The sequence below is a fragment of the Narcine bancroftii genome, chromosome 4, assembly GCF_036971445.1.
Source record: "Narcine bancroftii isolate sNarBan1 chromosome 4, sNarBan1.hap1, whole genome shotgun sequence".
Taxonomy (NCBI): Eukaryota; Metazoa; Chordata; class Chondrichthyes; order Torpediniformes; family Narcinidae; genus Narcine; species Narcine bancroftii.
The window spans coordinates 223,970,639-223,988,302 of NC_091472.1; the positions used below are offsets into that span (position 1 = coordinate 223,970,639).

The 17,664-nt window shown below is 45.9% G+C and overlaps 1 protein-coding gene across 2 annotated transcripts in view; it reads right to left on the minus strand.

Moving 5' to 3' along the window:
* Positions 1-13,998, minus strand: part of trpm2 (transient receptor potential cation channel, subfamily M, member 2) — a 166,324-nt gene extending 152,326 nt beyond the window's left edge. For both annotated transcript variants that reach the window (XM_069934075.1, XM_069934074.1), the window contains exon 1: positions 13,927-13,998. The gene's annotated coding sequence lies outside the window, so the exon portion shown is untranslated. The remainder of the gene's footprint in view (positions 1-13,926) is intronic.
* Between the last annotated feature and the right edge of the window lie 3,666 nt (positions 13,999-17,664).

The window sequence follows — 17,664 nt, forward strand, 5'->3', positions numbered from 1 at the left end:
TTCAATACTGGCTTGCTTGCAGAAAGCAGAGGGTAGCAATAGATGGAACTGTGGTGAAACCACTTTTCTTTCTTTGGCTTGGCTTCGCGGACGAAGATTTATGGAGGGGGTAAATGTCCACGTCAGCTGCAGGCTCGTTTGTGGCTGACAAGTCCGATGCGGGACAGGCAGACACGGTTGCAGGGGAAAATTGGTGGGTTGGGGTTGGGTGTTGGGTTTTTCCTCCTTTGCCTTTTGTCAGTGAGGTGGGCTCTGCGGTCTTCTTCAAAGGAGGTTGCTGCCCGCCGAACTGTGAGGCTCCAAGATGCACGGTTTGAGGCGATATCAGCCCACTGGCGGTGGTCAATGTGGCAGGCACCAAGAGATTTCTTTAGGCAGTCCTTGTACCTCTTCTTTGGTGCACCTCTGTCACGGTGGCCAGTGGAGAGCTCGCCATATAACACGATCTTGGGAAGGCGATGGTCCTCCATTCTGGAGACGTGACCTACCCAGCGCAGTTGGATCTTCAGCAGCGTGGATTCGATGCTGTCGGCCTCTGCCATCTCGAGTACTTTGATGTTAGGGATGAAGTCGCTCCAATGAATGTTGAGGATGGAGCGGAGACAACGCTGGTGAAAGCGTTCTAGGAGCCGTAGGTGATGCCGGTAGAGGACCCATGATTCGGAGCCGAACAGGAGTGTGGGTATGACAACGGCTCTGTATACGCTTATCTTTGTGAGGTTTTTCAGTTGGTTGTTTTTCCAGACTCTTTTGTGTAGTCTTCCAAAGGCGCTATTTGCCTTGGCGAGTCTGTTGTCTATCTCGTTGTCGATCCTTACATCTGATGAAATGGTGCAGCCGAGATAGGTAAACTGGTTGACCGTTTTGAGTTTTGTGTGCCCGATGGAAATGTAGGGGGGCTGGTAGTCATGGTGGGGAGCTGGCTGACAGAGGACCTCAGTTTTCTTCAGGCTGACTTCCAGGCCAAACATTTTGGCAGTTTCCGCAAAGCAGGACGTCAAGCGCTGAAGAGCTGGCTCTGAATGGGCAACTAAAGCGGCATCGTCTGCAAAGAGTAGTTCACGGACAAGTTGCTCTTGTGTCTTGGTGTGAGGTTGCAGGCGCCTCAGATTGAAGAGACTGCCATCCGTGCGGTACCGGATGTAAACAGCGTCTTCATTGTTGAGGTCTTTCATGGCTTGGTTCAGCATCATGCTGAAGAAGATTGAAAAGAGGGTTGGTGCGAGAACGCAGCCTTGCTTCACGCCATTGTTAATGGAGAAGGGTTCAGAGAGCTCATTGCTGTATCTGACCCGACCTTGTTGGTTTTCGTGCAGTTGGATAACCATGTTGAGGAACTTTGGGGGGCATCCGATGCGCTCTACTATTTGCCAAAGCCCTTTCCTGCTCACGGTGTCGAAGGCTTTGGTGAGGTCAACAAAGGTGATGTAGAGTCCTTTGTTTTGTTCTCTGCACTTTTCTTGGAGCTGTCTGAGGGCAAAGACCATGTCAGTCGTTCCTCTGTTTGCGCGAAAGCCGCACTGTGATTCTGGGAGAACATTCTCGGCGACACTAGGTATTATTCTATTTAGGAGAATCCTAGCGAAGATTTTGCCTGCAATGAAGAGCAGCATGATTCCCCTGTAGTTTGAGCAGTCTGATTTCTCGCCTTTGTTTTTGTACAGGGTGATGATGATGGCATCACGAAGGTCCTGAGGCAGTTTTCCTTGGTCCCAACAAAGCTTGAAAAACTCATGCAGTTTGACATGCAGAGTTTTGCTGCCAGCGAGGGGGGTGAAACCACTATTGTATATGTAAATGACATGACCTTTTATGCTTGACCCTGCTCTCATTGGCCGGCTCGTGACTCCTCCCCTTTATCCCCCATAAAGGCTGTCATGCCACAAGCCTGTCCCCAGTTCGAGTCCAGATTAGGGAGAGCCAGCAACACAAGGGATGCTGTCCATCTCTTGCTAATAAAAGCCTTCAGTTCCACTAACTTCAGTCTTTGCATAATTGATCGTGCATCAGGAACACATTCTGCCAAGAGGTCAGTGACGAATGGAATTTTGCAGCAATCTGTTCTGGGATCCCTGCTCTTTGTGATTTTTATAAATGCCCTGGACAAAGAGGGATGGGTCAGAAAGTTTGCAGATTACAATGGGATATAGACAGAATGCAGAGCATAAAAGTAGCAGATGAAGTTCAATACAGAAAAGTGTGAAGTGATATGCTTTGGAAGATCAAACTTGATGGCAGAGTAAAAGGTTAATGTGAAGGAACAGGTTGAAATCCATAAGACATAGGAGCAGAAATGGGCTATTCATCCCATCGAGTCTGTCCTGCCATTTAATCATGAGCTGATCCAATTGCCCATTCATTAACAATGCCCAGCCTACTCACCATAACCTGTGATACCTCTCTGCCTTAAATACAGCCAATGGCCTGGCCTTCACAACCACCTGTAGCAACATATTTTTGCAGATTTACCACATTCTAGCTGAAGAAATTCCTCCTCATCTCTGTTCTAAGCAGACACCCTGCAAATCTGAAATTGTGCTCTCTTGTCCGAGATTCTCCTACCATGGGTACAACATTTCTACATTTAGACTGTCCAGGCTTTTTAACATTTGAAACAAGATCCCCACTTATTCCCCTAAATTCCAAGTCAAGAGTTGTCAAACTATCCTCATATAATATCCTTGTCATTCCCCGAATCATCCTTGTGAACCTCCACTGAACCCTCCGCAATGTCAGCATATCCTTTTTTAAAGGAGGAGTCCAAAACTGCTCACAATACTCCAAATGAGGTCCCACCAATCCCCTATAAAGTCACATCTCTGCTCTTCTATTCTATTGAAATGAATGGCAGCATGGCATTTGCCTTCTTCAGCATTGACTCAACCTGCAAGTTTACCTTCAGGCTATCCTGCATGAGGACTCCCAGGTCCCTTTACATCTGGGTATTTTCAATTTTTTTCCCCCCATTTCAAAAATTTTTCAGACATTATATTTCATTGCCACTTCTCTGCCATTCTCCTAATCTGTTCTTTTGCAGCCTCCCTGTTGCCTCAACACTACCTGCATATCATCTGCAAACTTGGACACAAAGCCATTCATTCCATATCCAAATCATTAATATAGAACACAAAAAGATGCCACCCCAATGCTGAGCCCTGTGGTCCACCACTAGCAACCAGCAGCCAACCAGAATGTGATCCCTCTATTCTAGCTCTCTGCTTCCTGCCAATGTTCTACCCAATCTAGTGTGTTTCCTGATAAGTAGCCTCATGAGCAACACCTTATAAAAGGCTTTCTGAAAATCCAGATCCACAACATGCACTGCAACATCCAGCCTGCTTTCACTTCAAGAAAATTCTCTTGTGGATTCCAATAGATTTTTCAAATAAGATTTATCTTTAAGGAAACCATGCTGGCTTGGGCCTATTTTGTCATGTGCCTTAAAGTACTTTGTAACCTCTTCCTTGTCAATCGACTCCAACATCTTGCCAACCACTGACGTCAAGCCAACCAGCCTATAATTTCCTTTCTTATGTCTTACTCCCTTCTTGAATAGTGGAGTGCCATTTGTGATTCTCTGGGACCATAACAGAATCTATTAATTCCTGAAGCGTCATTACCAATGCTTCCACAATCTCCACCTCTGCTTCTTTCAGGACCCGAGGGTGCAATCCATTGGTCTGGAAGATTTATCCACCCTTAGACTATTTACATTTTGGAGCACCTTCTCCCTTGAAATAATAACTGCACTCACATCCCTTCCCCGATTCCCTTCAATATCTGGCACACTGCTATTGTCTTGCACAGTGAAGACTGATATAAAATACTAATCTCCTTGCCTCCCATTATTATTTCTCCAGCATCATTTTCTAGTCACCTGATATCTACTCTAATCTCTCTTTTACTTTTTATATTCTTGGTTTTTTTGTGTCCTCTGATATTATTTGCTAGCCTACATTCATACTTCATCTTTTCCCTCCTTATGAGTTTTTTGTTAACTTCTGTAAAAAATTTTTAAAACTTCCCAATTTAGCTCCCTACTCATTTTTGCTTCCTTGCATGTCATCTTTTGCTTTTACGTTGGCTGTGACAATTTTCCATTTGAATATTTTCTCTTTTTTGATTTGTATTTTGTGGTGATATGTAATTACACCATAGGGGTCATCCCAGTGACCTTGTACATAAAGCAGTCCAGAGCTACAGTCTAGCCTTCCAGGTTCGTCTTGCAGAAAGGCAAGACCTCTTAGTGTACATATTAGTTTATTAAAGCTGTCTTATACTTGCACTGCTGGTGTGGTTATTGTCAGTACATATTTATCCTGCACCTTCCCCATTTTTGGATAAACTCCATCTGTTGCTTCTCTGTCGTCATCCCTACTGAGCTCCTTCCAATCGACTTTGGCCTGTTTCTCTTTCATGCCACTGTAATTTCCTTTACTTCATTGAAATACGACACAACTGACTTTTGTTTCTCCTTGTTAATTCTTAATTGAACTCATTGTGATCACTGCCCCCTAATGGTTCCCTTACTCTAAGATCTCTGATCAACTCTCCCAATCCAGTACACCAATCCCTTCATGGGCTCAACAACAAGCTGCTCTGAAAAGCCACCTCGTAGGCTTTCTACAAATTCTCTTGAGACTCAGTCCTAACCCAGTTTTCCCAGTCCACTCGCATGTTAAAATCCCCCATGATGACCATAATATTGCCCTTCTGGCACACCTTTTGTATTTGCTGTTGTAATTTGTTGTCCATATCCTAGCTACTGTTTGGAGATCAACAGTATCTTTTTACCCTGGCCATTTCTAATTCAACCCACAATGAATCCATCTTCTGATCCTGTGTCCTCTTTCTAATGATTTAATGTTGTTCTTTACAAACAGAACCACGCCACCTCCTCTGCTTACCTGCCTTTCCATCCTTGAATACTCTGCTCCCACTGACATTCATCCTTTAGCCACAACTCCATGACAGATGCATCATACCTGCCAATCTGCAGCTGTACCACAAAGTCATCCACTTTATTTCTTATGATGATTGCATTTAAATACAATTTCTTTAGCCCTTTAATTTGTTATTTCTGACTTGGTGCCCCTGATGCATTGCAACTCATTCCAATGGCTGCAAACTTGCTACTTGTGGGTCAACCGCCTCTTCACTTTGGTCCTCTCTCCTTCCTTCCCCCCCCTCCCCCCAACCACCACCCCACCCCCCCCAACTCCACAGCATTACCAACATCCCTGGATCCCCTTGAGTTCTGGTGCAACCCTTCCCATTTGTACAGGTCACGCCTTCCCCAGAAAAGGTTCCAATGATTCAAGAACTTTAAATCCTGCTCTATCTCCTTTATGCTTTCTTCCAGTTTGACCATCCCTCATTCGTGGCACTGAGAGTAATCCACAGATCACCACCAAGAAAAGAGGAAGAAAAATACACCTGGTTACTGAAGTTACACTAAATTAATCAAATTTTGCCTCTACAATATTGAGCATACAAACACCAAGGAGTTAATAAGGTTTTGAGGTTTAGGGATTAATTTCATAATCTAATACCTATACTATGGAAGTATGGCATCTATGGCAGGATTCTTAATAGTGTGGAAGAACAGAGGGGCCTTGGGTTCCAAATCCCTTGATCTCTCAAGGTTGCTACAGAGGTTAATAGGGTAGTTAAAAAGGCTTCAGCTGGTCTTCATTAAGTCGTGGGATTGAGTTGAAAATCAGTGAGGTTATGTTGCAGTTCTACAAAACTCTGGTTAGTCCACACTTGAAATATTGAGTTCAGTTCTATTCTCCTCATTACAGGAAGGATGTGGAAGCTTTGGAGGAGGGGGAGAGGAAATTTAATGAAGGTCTACAAGATGATGAGAGCCAGTGTATTTTTCTCCGGGACTACAGTGGAAAATACCAGAGGACATTTACATAAAATGAGGGGAAAAACGTTTAGGGGAGGCGTCAGTGGTAAGTTTTTTTTTAAATAACGCAGAGTGTGGTGGGTGCCTAGAATGCATAGCCAGGGGTGGTAGAGGTGTGTACAATAGGGTCTGTGGTGATAATGTAATTACTCTACTAGGTCACCAGGGGTCATCCTGGTGACCTTGTATATAAAGCAGTCCAGAACTACAGTCTAGCCTTCCAGGTTCATCTTGTAGAGAGACAAGACCTCTTAGTGTACATATTAGTTTATTAAATTGTACTGACAATAACCACACCAGCAGCGTGAGTATAAGACAGCTTTAATAAACTAATATGTACACTAAGAGGTCTTGTCTCTCTGCAAGACGAACCTGGAAGGCTAGACTGTAGCTCTGGACTGCTTTATATACAAGGATGACCCCTGGTGACCTAGTAGTGTAATTACATTATCACCACAGAGTCATTGAAGACTCTTAGCCAGACACATGAATTCAAGTAGAATGCAGTCAATGATGAGGCTCCTCAACCCTCTGGGGTCAAGAATTCCAAAGTTTCACCAACCTTTTGAAGGAAGAAATTTCTTGTCCCTGCATTCCTAACTGATCTACCCCTTATTTTGAGATGTTGATCTAAATTTTAGACATTGATCCATAATAATCATGTATTTTACCTAATGCAGGTAAAGGGACAGCATGGATGTTGGGCCAAATCACCTGTTTCTGAACTGGATGACTGATTTTCACAATGATGCAAACTCCTCATTTAGTACTAAACACCCACATTCACTTGATGTACATGGAGATGAATGAGTTTGAACCATAGAACACTATAACACCCATTTAGTCTGTACCAACCTATTACTCTCTATAGTTTCATTGTCCTGCACCTTAGATCTCCCCACCCCTCTCATCCACGCATCTATCCAAGTTTTTCTGAAATATCAAAATTGGAGCACACATTCATCACTTCAGCTGGAAGCTCATTCCACACTCTCACTACTTTCTGTGTGAAGTGGCCCCTATAATTCCTTTAACCCATGTCCTCTAGTGCTTGCCTCACCCAACATCACAGGAAAAGATCTGTTTGAATTTACTCTGTCTATACTCCTCATATTGATTGCACCTCAGAACCCAGAACCAGAATCACACAGCCTGATCTGGGCAGCATACCCAAATGTGAAGAAATGAAGCGGGTGCTCCATGCTCTCAATGAACACTGCTCTGAATCAACACCTTTTCCCCAAAGTAAAAATACCATGCTGGGGAAGCTCAGCTGTAGCAAACAGAGTAGCAAAGATTCATAACCAACATTTTATCAAGGTTCACAAAGGCTGGTCAGTGACCAAACCCAGCCAATGCCTGGTCACCTGTAATGAATGACTGGACACTAAATTCGTCGCAGTTACATGTGCTTTGGTGGTTCAGGAGATCCCATTTTACTTTTTAAAAATTTCTTGGCAGGAGAGTGCACATTAGATTTGCAGTTTTACTTTTCAGCATCTAATCTTTATTGTTTTTTAAATGTTTAATTTTAATGTATTCAATTTTAAATTTAAACATACGGCATGGAAACAGGCCATTTTGGACCACAAGTCTGTGTTGCCCAACCTACACCCCTAGTATTTCTTTTTAAGGATGGGAGGAAACCGGAGACCCCGGGGAAAACCCACGCAGACACAGGGAGAACGTACAAACTCCTTACAGACAGCGTGGGATTCAAACCTTTGGCCCTGATCGCTGGCGCTGTAAAGGCATTGTGCTAACCACCACGTCAACCGTATCGCCCCAATGCCAACCATGGCATTCTCACCAGAAGATCTCTGTGATGTCCCACTGGCTTTCACTAGGAGTTTCGGTCTTCCTGTTCACTTCAGCATGTGAGGATCTCCTCGCCACAAAGCATGAGTGGAGGGACAGGTCTCCTGTTTGGATTCTGTCAGTTGCAATGAAGGTTTACACTGCACAAGCTGGCTGCTACTTCACACTTCCAGTGCTGGCCTTGTTCAACCTGTGGTCCATTACAATATACTGAGCTCCTGTTTGAACAAGAACTTTGAGGGAGGGCTCAGACCAGAATTGTTAGCCTCCCCTAGAAACTGAGGGACCTGCTGAATTTCTCCAGCACTTTGTGCATTCATTGAAATCAGAGCGTCTGCAACCCCTCCTGATTGACTCCAACGACCTGCAGCCACTGTCCGGTGAAGAGGTGTCCTGGCCGTTTCTCGGCTGCCCCCTCCTCACCCCTCACTTGAAAATAGGAGGTGGAACCCACCAGCAATCCCGTTACTCAGCCAAACCGCATCGTATGAAGCGATTGAGCAGAACTTCCTCTGGCAATTCAGTTCATCATAGGGTGTCTCTCTCCATGGCTTCCTCGCATGACTTGGGTGAGGGTGGAGCGAGGTACGTGGAAACAGAGAGGGGGGGGCGTTTCCTGGGAGGGAGGGAAATCACTTCTCCGGAGGAGAGGGGAGAGGGAGGGAGGTCCCTCTGGAGGAGGAGAGGTGGGGAGATCCCTCCAGAGTGAGATGGAGGGAAATCCCTCTGGAGGAGGAGGGGGATGGAGGGAGGGAAATCGTTGCAGAGGAGGAGGAAGGAAATCCTTCCAGAGGGGAAGGGAGGGAAATCCCTCCAGTGGAGGAGGAAGAGGGGGAGGAAGGAAATCCCTCCAGAGAAGGAGGAAGAGGGAAATCCCTCCAGAGGAGGAGGGGAGGGAAATCCCTCCAGAGGAGGGAGGAAAATCCCTATGGAGGAGGAGAAGGGAGGGAGGAAAATCCCTGTGGAGGAGGAGGAGGAGGGTGGAAATCCTTCTGGAGGAGGAGGGGGAAATCCCTCTGGAGGGGGAGGGAAGGAAATCCCTCTGGAGGAGGGAGGAAATTCCCTCTGGAGGTGGAGGAGGATTAAGGAGGGAGGGAAATCCCTCCAGAGGAGGGGGGAAGGAGGGAAATCCCTCCAAAGGAGATATTCCTTGCATGACTTGGTGAGGGTAGAGCAAGGGTGCGTGAAAAAGGAGTGGGTATGTAGGCATTCCTTTGGGAGCAACAGGAGTGAGGTACATTCCATAGAACCGGAGAACATTACAGCACAGAAACAGGCCTCTTCGAACCATGTTTCTGCCTAGTCCATAGCCCTTCATACCTGTCCCAGCCAAATACCTGTCCAAATTTCTTTTAATTGTTAAAATTGAGCCTGCATTCACCAATTCTGCAGCAGTCCCACCACTCTCTGTGTGAAGAAATTCCCCCTAAACTTTTCCCCTTTCACTCTTAACCCAAGTCCTTTGGTTTTTTTTTTATCTCACCTACCCTTTGTGGAAAAAGGCTATCTACATTTACTTTATCTATCCCACTCATAATTTTAAAAACCTCTATCAAATCTCCCCTCATTCTTCTATGCTCCAGGAAATAATGTCCTAACCTGTTTAACCTTTCCCCGTAACTCAGTTCCTGAAGTCCAGGCAACATCCTAGTAAATCTGCACTTTCTATCTTATTTATATCTTTACTGTAGTTAGGTGACCAAAATTGTACACAATACAGTGCAGTACTTTGATTTATGAAGGCCAATATACCAAAAGCTCTCTTTACGACCCTATCCACCTGCAACACCACTTTCAGGGAATTATATATCTGTATACACAGGTTCCTCTGTTCTACCACACACCTCAGTGCCCTAACATTTATTGGTATGTCCTTCCAAAATGCAACACCTCACACTTGTCTGCATTAAATTCCATCTGCCATTTTTCAGCCCATTTTCAGCTGGTCCAGATCCCTCTGCAAGCTTTGAAAACCTTCTTCGCCGTCCACAACACTTTCAATCTTAGTGTCATCTGCAAACTTGCTGATCCAATTTACCACATTGTCATCAAATCTACTTCTGCAGTGTCTCTACTTCCTCAGGAGTTTGTGGAGGTTTGATATGACATCGAAAACCCTGGCAAGTTTTTGCAGAGAGTGTGCTGACCGGTGACATAACGGTCTGGTTTTTCCACCACCTTATTTTCACATGGACTCCTTCCACTTTCATGATTCCATCCCACTCCTCCATTCAATCCCTCTTCCTTCCCTCACCATAACTTTACTTCCCTTGACCTTTACTCCTCCATATCCCTCCCCGCCTTGCCCATTCCCTCCATCTTCATAGCCCTATTTTTCACCTTCACTGAATTCACTTCCACAGTGACAAACCCACTTCACCCTTTCTGCCTTCATTTCCTTGACCTCATCCCAACTCTCCCCTTTATTTTTATTCCAACTTAACCTGTATTCCCGCCCTTCTTCACCCTTCCTTTGACATGCATTCTCTTTACTTTCATTCTTTTTCATTTAATTTCCTTCCCTCCACCTTCCTTCTCTTAAAATAGAACAGTATAACACATCAATAGATTGTCAGCCACAATGATGCCAATCCTGTCTGCCTGCATGAGGTCAATATTACTCTACTCCCATCCTGTTGCAGTGTCCATTTAAATACTTTTCAAACCTTGCTACATATCTGCTTCTCCCACTCCCCTAAGAGCGAGCTCCAGGCACACACCATTTTCTGTCTCAAAAACTTCCATTCAACTTTTCCCCCCACTCATCTTAAAACTATGCTCTCAGTATTTGAACCTCAGCTTCGCGAACACAGCCAAAAACAATCCTAACCCTCAATAATCAACAGGAAATGGAGGAGCAGATATGATCACAGTAAAAAAAATGGGGTTGTCTAACAGGGAGATTTTACCTTCCCTCATGTTGACTGGGCTATTCATAGTGCAAAGAGCTTGGACGAGCTGGAATTTGTTCAGTGCGCCCAAGAGCATTTGCTAAATCAATAGATTGACAACCTTACTAGAGACGGTGGAATACAGGACCTCCTCTTTGGAAACAGGATAAGGCAAATGACTGAGGAATTAGTGGGGCAGCACTTTGGGACTACTGACCACAACTTGGCTGCATGGATTTGCAAGTAGCTCGCACACTGAAGGCAGAGGGTGGTTAGATGGAGCGTGTTCTGCCTGGAGGTCGGTGACTAATGTTTTTCTGTAAAGATCTGGAGTGGGACCCTGATCTTTGTTTTTTTTTAATATGTAAATGGAGGGGTGGGTCAGTAAGTTTACAAATGACAGAGGTTGGAGGTGTTGTGGATAATATAGAATTTGTTGTAGGTTACCGCGGGATATAGCCAGGATGCAGAGGAGGGCAGAGAAGTAGCAGATGGAGTTCAATCAGGAAAGTGTGAAGTGATAGACTTTGGAAGATTAAACTTGAATGCAGAGTACAAGGTTAATGGCAGGATGCTTTACAGTTTTGAGATCTTGGTATCCAGGTCCATAGATCCCTCCGTGTTCCCACTCAAATTAATAGGGTGGTGTGCTGGCCTTAACTTGTCAGGGGATTGAATTCAAGAGCTGTGAAGTAATATTACAACTCTATAAAACTCTTGTAATCCACACTTAGTGGATTATGTTCAGTTGTCGACTCATTAAAGGAAGGAATTGGAAGGTTTTGAGAAGGTGCAGATTTGATTTACCAGGATACTGCCTGGATTAGAGAAGACATCATGTTAAGAAAGCTTGGGCGAGCTAAGGATTTCCACTTTGGAGTGACAATGAACGAGAGGTAACCTTCTAGAGGTGTAAGAATATGAAGGGCATTAATAAGGTGGACAGCCACCACAGGGTGACAGTGACCAATGCCCGAGGACATTTGTTTAAGATGAGTGGAGGAAATTTTTGGGGAGATGTTAGAGGTAGGTTTTATTACACAGAGTGGTAATGTCTGAAATGCATTGCCAGGGTTGGTGTTGGAGGATGGTACAATAGAAATATTTGAAAGATCTTGGATAGGCACATAGTAAGAAAAATAGAGTGTTATGGGCTAGAGGGAGGGAAGGTTTAGAATTGATGTGTAGCAGATATATATGTGTCAGCACACATTGTGGGCTGAAGGGCCTGCACTATGTTGTACTGTTCTATGTGCTATGCATTGAAAGCATGTGCCTACACAGCTTCCACATCTTTCTTTTATTGCAGGGATCAGAACTGAATGCAAGAGCAAAGTTTTATACAACTGCTATGTGACTTCTCAATTTTATACTCAATTTCCCAAGCAATGAAAGCAAACAGGCTAGTGGCACCTTTGTCACTCATGTCACCACACTCAGTGAAGCATGAACCTTCCTGCTCATCATAATCCCTCTGCACATCAAGGTTTCTTTTCCCTTCATTCCTTCTTTTTCTGCCTCAATTCTGCTTTCAGACATTCCTGTATCTTCATTCTTTCTCATGCCATTACCGTTGTACATCTGCATCCACCCTCAATTTCTCCCCTTACTCCTAATTTCCCTTCACCATCAACCCTTCCCTTTCACTCTCATGCTCTCCCATTCATTCTCTCAACCCGGATTTCACTCCTATACCCTCCCTTTCACCTTTACTTTCTCCTTTTCGCTCTCATCCTCCCCACTCTCTGCCCCTCTCATTTCCCTCCCTCTGTCCATTCATCCTTCCTTCCTTTTCCCTCCTCCTCCCTTCCCACACCCTTCCTCCCCACCTGCATCCCTCCTTTCCCTCCCCTTCCTACCCTTCTTCCCTCCATTTATTCCACCTTTTCTCCCTGCTGCTTCCATCTATTTATTTATCCCCTTTCCTTCTTCCTCTTCCTCCCCTCCTTCTCCACCCTCACCTTCCCTTCCCTCCTCATCCCTACCCCCTCCTCTTTTCCCCCCACCCTCCCACTTTACTCCTTCCTCCCTTTGCCCCTCTCTCCCATCCTTTCCTCACTCCCTGTCCCAACCCTCCTTCCTTCCTTCCGTAAATCTCCCCTATCCATCATGCCTCTTACACTATTGTCTCATTTTCATCCTCTTTTGCCCCCTCTCCGTCATCACCCCTTCTCCTCACTGCCACCTTTGGACACAGCACACTAGCTCCCTCATTCATATTCATCACCTACCTTTCACTATGAGTCTTCTTTTCACTCTATCTTCCCTCATTCCCCCGTTCACTCTTGCCGTCTCTCAAATGCCATCTCATATTCTCCCTCTCTCAACTTGGTCTCATCATTCCCTGCGCCACCATTTCCCCTGCACCCTCACTCACTCTCCCTCCTGTCCGGCCATTTACACCTGCTCCATTCTCTTGCATCCTCCCCTATCTCTTTGTGCCTCTTCACCAATCTCTCACCCATTCCTTTGGGCTCACATCTTCCCTTTCACACTCAGTCTCATTTTTATCTTTCCCCTCACTCCCTCCCCATCCTATTGCTCTCAGCCCATCTTTCACTCTTCATCCTCCTCCACTTCATCTCTCCTTTTACCTTCAGTGACCTTGGCCTTCAGTCCATTTCCTCAAAGCTCTCTGATACCCAAGTATTCCCTTTTGTCCGCGTTTTCAATGTGAGATTTTCCCCTTCACCACAACTTCAAACAACATGGATGTGGAGATGCGAGGGTGTGAGAGAGTTGAAGGGGTTGTGAGGCTGAGATGGTGATGCAGTGTAGGGGGAAAGTGAAGCTGTTTGAGATGAGGTGCAGGGCAGGGCATTGGGGTTTAGGGAAGGATGATGAGGTGTGGGTGTGGGAGAGGGGGTATAAGAGGGAGTGGAACACATTGGTGTGTAGGAGGATGAGGTGATCGAAGAGTACCTGTGCTGTTTCCTTATCTTCTGCCTCAGTTGTTTATCTGATGCAATTGCTCTCTCCCTATACTCGGTCTTTCAACACTACTGCATTGCCACACCAGGTCACACCCTCTGCTCCCTTCCCCCCTCTGCAGCACTAAGCTGTTGTGAGTGGCTGTGTGCCATGCCCAGGGACAGCGACTGTTATCGACTTCTGGCAGTGAGCCCCAGGCTACAGCCCCATGAAAATCTTCAGCACTGCAGCAGATTCAGTGTTTTCACTAAACCTTTACTCAAAGCACCTTAGGCACACTCCGATTCACATTCCAAACGCAAGTTGGTAACAGTTGCACTTTAGTTGTGCCCCTACATGTAGCCGGATCCCTCAACACTTAGACATACTCACCGGTGGGAGCACATCACGGGCGGACTCAGGGATGCAGGCTCACAGCTTCAGTGTGCTTTACTGGAAGTGATTGCTGTCAGGCAGTCCAATCGCTATTTGATATCCAAAGCTCCACCCTCACCAGGGTTGGCTTCACTGAGTGTTTGGGAATGCCACTTGTGGATTGTTCTTTAAAAGGTGGATTCTTTTCTTTCAGGAATGTGTGGGACTGGTTTAGAAAAGACCAAATCTGGAAAGAGGGAGAAGATCTGGGGAAGGGAGCAAGGAGGGCTTTGAAGAAGTATTATTTGATAAGAGAAAATGAGGGGTAAAAGCATGTAGTGGGGTGATGGTTGGAAAGAAAAATTGTGTGGTACTGTGGGGGAGGGAAACAACTAAAGGTACAACTACAATAGTTTGCTGAATTAAAAATGACAATTATAAAATAGATAATTAATATTCACAGTTTTCAGACTTCAAAAAAGGGATAGCAATTGTGGTGTTGGACCAGTCCCTGATTAGTGTAATAAGAGGAGGTTTAAGAGTCTGAGAACTGTTCTTCAACTTAAAGGTGCTGGTCTTCAGGCTTCTGTACCTTCTGTTCAAAGATAGCAGTGAGGAGAGGTTGTGACCGGGGTAATGTGGGTCCTTTATGATTAAAGATTTCTTTATTGCCATATAGTATTTCACATAGGGCAGACAAAGAGTTGCATTAGTGTTGCCGGGCACCCCTTGTGGTGATATAACCATTACACTGGCCTCCCTCCTACCAGCCTACTGCAAGGGGTAACCACTGCAGCTGCAGGTACACAACCTGGGAGGCTGGCCCCACCTGACCACTGTCAATCACCAGCTCCTATAAAGACTCATCCCAGCCCCTTTGGTAGTCAGTCAAGCACATGGAGCCAGGAAAGTACAGAGACCTTGTGTGTGTACATTTAAGCTGATCAAAGCCTGTTGTACAGTCTACAAACTTTGTGTCAGAATTCTTTGCACAGCAGTGCTCACAATTTAATCAGCTTAATATTAAAGGACTGTACTGACAATAACCACACCAGCAATGCGAGTATAAGACAGCTTTAATAAATTAATATGTATACTACATTCACCCCCCCCTTAAAAAATTGTTATCGCCCTCCCCCCGTCCTCCTTCCCTTGTTTGTAAGTTCATGTCCAAAATTTTTTGTGGCTCCGTTGCCTTCTGGACCTCCTCAGTAGTGGTATAGGGGTGGGGAATGCAGTCTGCCTTTCGGCCTTTCTTGGTGGAGGTCTGGGAGTGGGAAGTACTGGTTGGTCATGTGTCCATGTGGGCTGGGGATCCTCTTGTATGGGATTAGGTCCTGCCATCGTCTAGGGTGGTGATATTTTGTGGGGCGGGCGTACCCAGGTCCTGATTTCTGGGGTGACTCGATGGACGACTGTTCTAGTGACTGCTGCTGCGCTCCTTGTTGATCCGTAGACATCAGTGTTTCCTCCGCGTTGTTCACACATCCGGCCGGCACAAGATCCCTGGTGGCCACCGAGTCTTCTCTTCCATCTGGGAATGTGACGAAGGCTTACTGAGGGTTCGCGTGCCTCAACTCCACTTGATCCACCAGCGGGTCTGCTTTGTGGGGTCTGCAGTGCTTCCGGAGGAGAACAGGTCCCGGTGTCATCATCCATTTAGGCAGCACTGTGCCCGTCGTGGCTTTTCTTGTGAAAGAAAAGATAGGGTCATGTGGGGTCATGTTAGTGGCAGAACACAACAAAGAACGTATAGAGTGTAGGGCTTCTGGCAACACTTCTTGCTATCTAGTAACAGCCAGGTCTTTTGCTTTTAAAGTCAAGAGGACTATTTTCCAGATAGTGGCATTTTCCCTTTCGACTTGTCCATTCCCCCTGGGATTGTAACTTGTAGTGTGGCTGGTAGCAATCCCTCTCTCGTGCAGGTACTGCTGTACTTCTGCGCTCATGAATGCAGCACCCTTGTCTGTGTGTATGTCGTTCGGGTACTCAAATATGCTGAAGATGGGTTGGAGGCATTTTATAACAGTGGCTGCTGATACATCAGAACACGGGATTGCGAAGGGGAAATGGGAATATCCATCTATTATGTTAAGGAAATAGACATTTCTATCATTGGATGGGAGCGGGCCTTTAAAATCGAGGCTGAGGCGCTCAAAAGGTTTGGTAGCTTTTATCAGGGTGGCTTTGTCTGGCCAGTAAAATTGCGTTTTGCATTCCGCACAGATGGGGCAGCTTTTGTTCACTGACCTCACTTCCTCTACTGAAAATGGGAGGTTTTGGGTTTTAATGAAGTGAAACAGTCTAGTGGACTCCAGGTGGCCCAGCTCATTGAGCAAGTTCTGCAACTGGGATGTGTGGTTAAGAATGGCACAAGTGCCCCTGGACAGCGTGACTGGAGGCTCGTTGAGTCTCCCGGGGTGGTTTAGAATGTTGTAGTTAAATGTAGACAATTCTCTCCGCCAGCGCAGGATTTTGTCATTCTTAATTCTCCCCCTGTTCTGGTTATCGAACATAAAAGCCGCAGACTGTTGATCTGTGACGAGGGTGAAGTGTTTGCACACCAGATAATGTCGCCAGTGCCTCCTTCTCTACTGCTGAGTGTCTTACTTCTGACCCCTGTAGGGTTCGCAAGAAAAAGACCACCGGTCATCCGTCTTGGTTTAGGGTGGCTGCCAGAGCCACATTGGATGCATCTGTTTCTACTTGAAATGGGATTGACTCATCTACGGACCACATGGTAGCTTTAGTGATATGGTCCCTAATGTCCCTGAATGCTCTGGTGGCTGCTGGTCACAGTGGGAAAACTGAGGCTTTTATAAGTGGGCGGGCCCTGTCGGCGTAGTTGGGGACCCATTGGGCATAGTAAGCGAACAGCCCCAAACACCTTTTTAGTGCTTTCAGCGTGTGTGGCACTGGGAGGTTTAGGAGAGGGTACATACGGGCTGGGTCTGGGCTGATTTCCCCATTCTGCACTATGTAGCCCAGGATTGGCAACTTCCTGGCGCTAAAGACGCATTTGTCCCTGTTGTACGTTAGGTTCCTTTCCTTGGCTACTTGGAAGTAGCATTTTAAATTCGTGTCATGATCCTCCAGAGTGTGGCCACAGATTGTCACTTTGTCTAAGTAGGGGAACACCACTTTCAGTTGGAACTCATCTACTATTCAGTCCATTTCTCTCTGAAACAGGGACACTCCATTGGTGACACCGAAGGGAAGTCGCAGAAATTGATACAGCCGTGTAAATGTGATTGCTGTTTCTAATGGGCAGTTGGTGGTATGTTGCCTTCAGGTCTATGGTGGAGAACACCTTATACTGCGCAATGTTGTTGACACTGCTATGCGTGGCAGGGGGTTGGCATCTAGTTGTGTAAATTTGTTGATTGTCTGGCTGTAATCCACTACCATGCGTAGTTTTTTTCCTGACTTTACTACAACCACCTGGGCTCTCCAGGGGCTGGTGCTCTGCTCTATGATGCCCTCCTGTAGTAAGTAGCCTGCGGACCCTTGACCTAATGAAGGCTCTATCCCACGGGCTGTACCTCCTTGTGGCTATTGGTGTGCATTCTGGGATCAGGTGTGTGAACAGCGGAGGGGGTTCTATGTTCAGGACATACAGGCTGCAGTGTTGTTTCTTTGTAAGCCGTAGTGGGGGGGTGAGGCCCGTTGTGCACTATGCTTTCTAACTGGCACTGAAAATCTAACCCCAATAGTACCGGGGCTCAGAGGTGAGGGAGTACTAGTAATTTGAACCCT